This window comes from Vombatus ursinus, unplaced genomic scaffold, assembly GCF_900497805.2.
Source record: "Vombatus ursinus unplaced genomic scaffold, bare-nosed wombat genome assembly UNPS02014775.1, whole genome shotgun sequence".
In the NCBI taxonomy this organism is placed as follows: Eukaryota; Metazoa; Chordata; class Mammalia; order Diprotodontia; family Vombatidae; genus Vombatus; species Vombatus ursinus.
Window position 1 is genome coordinate 17410923 of NW_020954553.1, and position 8304 is coordinate 17419226.

General features: G+C 39.0%; 1 protein-coding gene across 1 annotated transcript in view; it reads right to left on the minus strand.

Annotated features, from left to right (window-relative positions):
• LOC114044840 (zinc finger protein 420-like) overlaps positions 1-1821 on the minus strand; it is a 39712-nt gene extending 37891 nt beyond the window's left edge. The window contains exon 1 of the mRNA XM_027864556.1: positions 1461-1821. The gene's annotated coding sequence lies outside the window, so the exon portion shown is untranslated. The remainder of the gene's footprint in view (positions 1-1460) is intronic.
• Positions 1822-8304: the final 6483 nt, after the last annotated feature.

The window sequence follows — 8304 nt, forward strand, 5'->3', positions numbered from 1 at the left end:
CTAGCTGTGGGACTCTATGCAGGTGAATAACGTTCTGAGCTTCTCCATGAGGGGTTTGCACTAGATCAGGGGTCTTAACCTAGAGTCCACTGACTTATTTTTGTTTTGTTTTGTTTTCTATTTTTTTGACAACTATTTCAATATAATTGGTTTATTTTGTAATCCTATTACTTTGTCTTTAAAAATATTATTCTGAGTGAGAAGATACCCCTAGATTTTACAAGACTGCAAAACGCCTTTCCAGGTTCCCCCTTAATGCTAGCACCTTCCCTCTATGCACCTCTAGCACCTTCTCTTTCATATATCTCCAATTTATCTTGCATATATCTGGCATACACAGTTGTTACATGTTGTGTCTTCATTAGACTGGTATCACTTTGAGAGCAAGAACTGTCTTCTGCATTTCTTTGCATCCCTCTGACTTAGTACAGTGCCTGGCAAATAGAAGGCACTTAAATGCTTGTTGCTTTGACTACCAAAGGGGTCAATGACATAAAAAGTTAGGCACTCCTAGACTAGAAGAACTCCAAAGTCAATTTCAGTCAGGCACATAACAAGCACTTAATAAATGTTTGCTGACTTGACTGCCAAAGGATTCATCTCCCTCCTTCTCCCTCCCTCCCTCTCTCTCTCTCTCTCTGTCTCTCTCTCTCTCTCACACACACACACACACACACACACACACACACACAGACCGGTTTAGAGCCCCTGGATTAGATGAACTCTCAAGTCAGTTTCCTATCAGTCAACCCACATTTATTGAGCATCGATTACGTGCTAGGATACCACAAAACAAAAAGGCAAAAAACAGTCCCGTTGAAGGTGCTTAGAGGCTAATGGATGAAAGATATGCAAACAACTACGCACACACACACTGGATCTAGAAGGAAAGCAGGGAAGGAAGCCAAGAGGAAGATCAAGTGGGAGTGCCTTCCCAGAGCGGGGAGGAGTGCGAGAAAGACCGCAAGAGAAAATGCTGGGAGTCTGGAGATGGACTGTCATGGCCAGTAAGGAGACCACTGTCGCTGGATCGCCTAACCCCCACGTTTCCTCCCCACCCCAACCCCATGGCCGTCCCCAGAGCCACCAGCCCGCACCCTTAGTCCTGCAGAGGAAAAAGGCCCTGGGTTCCGAGCCTGCTCCTGTCACTTCCTGTGTGACTTCAGGCAAGTCACTTAACCTCTCTGGGGCCCAGAATCCCGACGAAATCAGGGCCTTAGCCAAGATCTAAGTCTGCTGGCCCTACGGTGCTCTGACCACCCCGGCCCTGCCCACCAGGCCGCCCAGGGCCATAGGGGCCTCCCGCAAGGCAGCCCCCGGGAGCGTCGACACTGCACCGAGCTTTTTCGTGAAGGGCAGTCCGGATTTCCCTTCACAAGAACGCGAGCGCACTGGCTCTAGGCCCCGTCTCCTTCTCTGCCAGGTCGGGGGGGCTGGGCTGCTCTCCCTCCCTCACTTACCTGCCTGTGGCCTTCTCCGGGAACAAACGGCAAAAATCAACCCCAGCCAGAGACGAACTGCTCCTGCGCACATCCAACTCCCTCTCCCACCAGAACTACCATTCCCAAAATTCCCGGACGCAAACACAGGCACAGACAGACTCACGCACGCACGCACGCACACCACGTTCTTCCAGGCCGAGCATGGGGTGGCGGGGAGAAGGGGGAGAGAATCTTCTCTGACATGAACGCGAGCACTCACCGATCTGCGCACTGACAGAACCTGAACTACATTTCCCAGAATGCACCAGGATCCCAACGCTCCAGATCAGAATTCGATCAAAGGCCACCAGGGGGCAGCTAGGGACCGCAGTGAATAGATCTTCGGGCCTGGAGTCAGGAAGACTCATACACCTGAGTTCAAATATGACCTCAGACACGTAGTAGCTGTGTGACCCTGAGCAAGTCCCTTAACCCTGTTTGCCTCAGTTTCCTCATCTATAAAATGAGCTGGACGAGGAAATGGCAAAACACTCTTGTATCTTAAATGAAGATCTGGAGACGACTGAAAAGACTAAACCACATCAACATCGCTGTTATAACATAGATAAAAGCTTATATTTGTGGGGGATTTGGGGAAGAGGTAGTCTGGTCACAAGAACCTGTTATGGCCCGATGAGTTCTGGGAAATGCATGGCTCATCTCTCAGAAGTATTTTTTAGTTTGGCAAGGGAGAGGGGGACAACCAGGGGAGTGCTGAAGCAAAAAAAAAAGGGGTAGTTTTCATAAGATTTGAATGGGAACTGAAAAATCTTTAGTTCAATTTCCCAGTGAGGAAATTAAGGACTAGAGAGTCAAAGTGCCTTGGCTTAGGGCATATTGGTGGTCAGCACCAATGAGTCTAGGAACATGTTTACAAATGAAAACAAAATCTCTCTCTGTCTCCCCCCATATATATGTATATATGTATGTGTGTATATCTATACACACATACATATATACATATATATGCTGAAAAGCAATAGACAAGTTTTGGGATATGTATTCAGCATTCAAGAGAACTAACAATATAATCACATATATAGAAAACAAAAAGGAGGAATTCCTCATGAGCTTGAAGATTTCCTACCAAGGCATAACCTTCAACACAGCATTTGCTGACTCCGCACTAACTACCGTCCTCCCTACAGCCATCTGGAAGAAGATAGTTTTTGACCTCGCCTGGGGCTTTAGGACTAACTGCCCAGCCTTCTTTGGCAATGGAGCCAACTTGGAGAAACACAGTCTCTTCCCTGTAGTTAAAGACAATTACAGGCAGTATGTTCTATTTCAAAAAAAAAAATGTATTTTTTTTTTAAGAATTACACTGAGATATCAGATTGGCTAATATAATAAAAAAAAAGAGAGGTGGGGGGAGAGAGGACTGATACAACCATTCTGGAGAGCAATATAGAACTATGGCCAAAGGGCAAGCAAATTGTGCATACCCTTTGATCCAGTAATACCACTACTAGGTCTGTATTCCAAAGAGATCATAAAAAAGGAGAAAGGACCGACAGGAACAAAAATATTTATAGCAGTTCTTTTTGTGGTAGAAAAAATTGAAAATTGAAGAGATGTCCATCAATTGGGGAATGGCTGAACAAACTGTGGTATATGAATGTAACAGAATACTATTGTGCAATAAGACATGATAGGCAGGCTGATTTCAGAAAAACCTGGAAAGACTTGTGTGAACTGATGCAAAGTGAAATGAGCAGAACCAGGAAAGCATTGTACACAGTAACAGCAACATTGTGTGATGATCAGCTATGAATGACTTAGCTCTTCTCAGTAATACAATGATCTAAAACAATTTCAAAGGACTCATGATGGAAAAGGAGAACTGATGGACTCAATGCAGATCAAAACAAACTATTTTCAACTTTTCCATGGTATTTTTTCCCCTTTGGTCTGTTTCTTCTTTCACAACCGTGACTAATATGGAAATGTGATTTACATGATTGCACATATGTAAACCACATTAAATTGCTTATCATTTTAGGAAGAGGGGAGGGAAGGGGGGTAAATTTGGAAGTTCTATAAAAATGAATGCTAAAAATTGTCTTTACATATAATTGGAAAAAATAAAATACTATTAATTTTTTAAAATAACACTGAAAAGTATATCAAAGAATATTGTTGAAATAGAGTAAATGAGAAAATGAAGAAATTTTTTGACAAAAGTTTACTTTTTTTTTCTCCCTGCTATTGAGAAGATCACAGTGACTAAGAACCAAAACAAATCTCTGTCTCTATGGTTGAAAATGCTATGTAATCATCCAGGGTATTCATCTGACCCTACCAAAAACAATTCTGTATATGTACGACTGATCATATTGTGAAAGCACCTGGGGAGTCATTTGGCCCTTCCAAAAGGAAAGTTGAGAAGCACTGAACACAAGGAGATAATGAGCATCAAATTCCACTAAGAAGCCACGAATGGACACCTGGACACCAAAATCTAGAAGGTAGATTCTAGAATGTTGTCTTTAACCAATTAGCATCAGGTAGCTTTTGCAAAGTGACACTCACTTGGTAGATAGCATAAGAACAGAAGTATAAGCATTTCTCCCCAACAATTGGAGACACATTCTACCAAAGCTTCTTAAATTGTGGGTCACAATCCCATGTGGGGTTGCATAACTGAATGTGGGGGGTCACAAAAATTGGCAACAGTAAAAGTTTTCTGAATGCACAATGACCAAAAATTAATTAAAAATCAAACATGTAATGAATCTGGGATGGTCTGGCAGCTCTTTCCTTTGCACATCATGCAACTTCCTTGCAGCCTTAGTTCTGAACACACAACGTTCACACTTTGCATTGTACATGCTATCACACCACACAACACCAACGAACACTGCCAGAAACACCTCAGCTCAGGTTCGACACTATTGTATGTTATGAATTGCAGTGTTTTTACTGTACATACAAAGTTTTCTGCTCTTACAGAAACATAATAGTTTAATTTTGAAAAATAAAAACTTTTAATGTTTTCCTACCAGTATTCCTCAATATCAAGTATCAAATTAGTATATCCTAGGATTATATTGTGTTAGAATGTTTGATTTTTAAAATTGCTGTTATCTCCTTCTTTTACAGAAACACAAGTGTTTAACTGCAGCAAGTAAAGACAAAAGACCTTTAATAATATTTCTCCCTCATCACCACTATATGTGTATGTAAGTATGAACATCAATATTTTAAATTAAGCACAAACAAATGTGATTTCATACATTAAAGTTAGTATTTATTTAAAAAATTATTAGCAATATTTATTTCTATCTCAGGACCAAAATATTTTTTTCAGTTATGGATAAGTGGCTAAATTTAGACAGAAGAGGTAAAAAATACTAATGACAATGCAGCAGAGTCTTTGCTACCAGGTTATAGTACATTTAAATTGATAAGAAAAAGAAAATATGTCTAATAAGTTTTGCAATATGGATTTACTTCTAATAATGATGATGGTGTAGAAAAACCTCTTTGCTTAATTTGTAATGAAGTTTTGGCTGCAGAGAGCATGGAACTAGCCAAACTAAAATGACGTCTTAATACCAAGCATGCAGCATACTGTAAGAACCAAAGGAATGTTTTGAATGACTTTTAAAATCTTCAAATGAAGAAAAACAATATTTTGAGAAATTTATTACTACCAATGAAAAGTATTTACTTGCAGCTTATGAAACTTCTTATTTAATTGCAAAAACTAAAAAGCCCTACATGATAGAAGATTGTCTGTGATCTGCTGCTATTAAAATGTCAGAAATAGTTCATGACAAAAGGTGTGGAGATGAACTTCACGAAATTCCTTTATCAAATGATACTGTTTCCAAAAGAATTTTTGAAATTAGTAATAACCAATTCTAGTAGCTTATTACCAGGTTTAAGGGCAGCCCAAATTATGCAATTCAGTTAGATGAAACAACTGATATTTCTAACATGGTCCAGTTGTTACTTTATGTAGGATATGTTTAAGAAGGAAACATACATGAGAAATTATTGTATGGTTGAACCAGTTCACATTGTCACCATCATTACATTAATGTAGTTATTTTCCAACAGCCCTTCCAGCATTTCTTATTTTCCTTTTTTTGAAATTTTCCAATCTGATAAATATGAGGTACTACTTCAGAGTTGTTCTAACTTGCGTTTTTCTAATTATCTGAGATTTAAAGCATTTTTCATATGGCAATTTATAGAATGGATTTCTTTCTCTGAAAAGTGTCAATTCTTAACCTTTGACCATTTATCAATCAGGAAATGACTCCTATTCTTATAAATTTAAATATATTCCCTATATATTTTAAGTGATACTTTTATCAGAGAAACTTGCTCTGAAGATATTTTCATAATTTTCTGCTTCTTTTTAAATTCTAGTTGAATTAATTTTACTTTCCACAAACTTTTGTAATTCTATACAATCAAAATTGTCCATTTTACCTTTGATGAACCCCCCTATCTCTTATCTGGTTATAAATTTTCCACCTAGCCAAAGATCTAAAAAGTATTTTTTCTAGTATCTTCCAATTTGTTTATGATGTTACACTTTGTACCTAAATCATGTTCCCACTTGGAGTTTGTTTTAGTATATACTGTGAGATTTTGATCTATACTTCATTTTTGTCAGACTGCTTTCCAGTTTTCCCAATAGTTTTTGTTCAATAGTATTTTTCCCAGTAGCTGGGATCTTTGGGTTCATCAAAAACTGATTACATTCTGCTCATTTGTTTCTCTATGTTGAGTATCTAATCTGTTCCATTGATCTGCCACTCTATTTCTTATCTTGTACCAAACAGTTTTGATGATTATGGCTTTCTAGTAAAGTTTGAGATCTGGTATTCTAGGTCCCATTTGTTCCTACATTTAAAAGTTAATTCCTTTGGTATTCTTGATCTTTTATTCCTCCAGATGAATTTTTTTTTTCCTAGCTCTGTGAAGTAATCCCTTGGTAGCTTGATTGATGTAACAGTTCCTAGGTTTATTTATTAATCCAACAGGTTTTATTTACTTTTTTGTTTTTGCTCTCAATGTTGTTCATCTGGCCTAACTTTGCCAAATGCAATCAGTTACATTTCCCCTTTAGGGCCCTGATAGGAGGCCAGTTACATCTCCCCTTCAGGGTTTGGGGTATTTTTCTATAATGCTGTTTTCAAGCCCTAATTATGGCATTCTCTCTCCTACTGTTAGTCTCCAGTGATAAAGGTACCAGTTGCTTTTAACCAATTTACATTTATTACCTTTTATAAAGGGATTTTATAGATGTTGAAAGAAAATGAATGCCAACATTAAGCCTTAACAGTTGGAGACACACGCTACACTGTACCACCTTGATACATTGTAAGAGTAGGAGCATACTTGACTCAATTTCTCGATGTCATTCACAATACCAAGTTTGTACCTCCAGAAAGAGAACTTATAAATTCTGAGTGTAAATTGAAGCACAATTTTTTATCCTTCTGTGTTCTTGCCTTTTTCCTTTTTTTTTTTTTGACAACGTGGTTAATATGGAAACATTTTGCATTACAAAAAAAAAAAAAGGTGGAACCAAGATGACATATTAAAGGCAGGGACTAGCCTGAGCTCTTCCCCAAATCATTCCAAATACCTTTAAAAAATGAATCTAAGCAAATTCTAAAAAGGCAGAACCCACAAAAAGACAGAGTGAAACAATTTTCCAGCCCAAAAAAGAAGGTCAGCAGGAAAGATTAGTTGCACCAGGATAAGAGAGCAACAGTCCACTGCAGGCTGAACCAGGGCAGACTAGACCTCAACAAACCAGGAGCAGGCCTCAGGGTGACTGAATCAGTGGCAGCAGTGGTGGTCTGTAGCCCTCTCAGCTCATGATAATCATTACTGAAAAAAAAAATTACTGTGATTTTCTCTGATTAAAATTTCATTTCTCAAACACATGAAAAGCTGAGTTAAATTTGTAGAAATAAGAGCCATTCTTCAATTGATAAATGGTCAAAGGACATGATTAGGCAGTTTTCAGACAAAGTAATCAAAGCTATCTATACTCATATAAAAACAATGCTCTAAATCACTATTAATTAGAGAAATGCAAATTAAAACAACTCTGAGCTACTACTTCAGATTGGCTAATATGAGAGAAAAGTAAAATGACAAATCTTGGAGGGTATGTGGGAAAATTTAAACACTGATGTACTATCTGTATACTGATTCAACCATTCTGGAAAGCAATTTGTGCTCAAAGGGATATAAAGCCATATATACTCCTTGACCAAGCAATACCGCTACTAGGTCTGTATCCCAAAGAGATAAAAAATAAAAAGGAAAAGGACCTATGTGTACAAAAATATTTATAGCAGCTCTTTTAGTGGTGGCAAAGAATTGGAAATTGAAGAGATGTCCATCAATTGGGGAATGAATGGATGAACAAGTTGCTGTATATGATTGTGATGGATACTATTGTGCTTTAAGAAACAATGAGCAGGAGGCAGTTAGGTGGGCAGTGGATAGAGCACCAGCCCTGGAGTCAGGAGGACCTGAGTTCACACCTGAGTGAGAGAGGACAGCGGTCCTGTGCAGATCATACAAGCACAGCCCCAGCCCCAGCAAACCAGGAACAGGTCTTGGGAGTGACTGAATCAGCAGTAGAAGCAGCAGCAATAGTGACTGCTTCTGGAGCTCTCAGAGGATCAAACAACTAGCCAGAAGGAGATTACAAGAGTCTCTTTGCTAGTACTGAGGCAGGACTCTGCCGCGTTGCTCACACTTGGATCTGAGTCACAGTCCGGGGGTAAGGAAGAGTATTAGCGTAGCAGAGCTTGTGGCAGCAATGGAGAGGGGACCCTCCTCA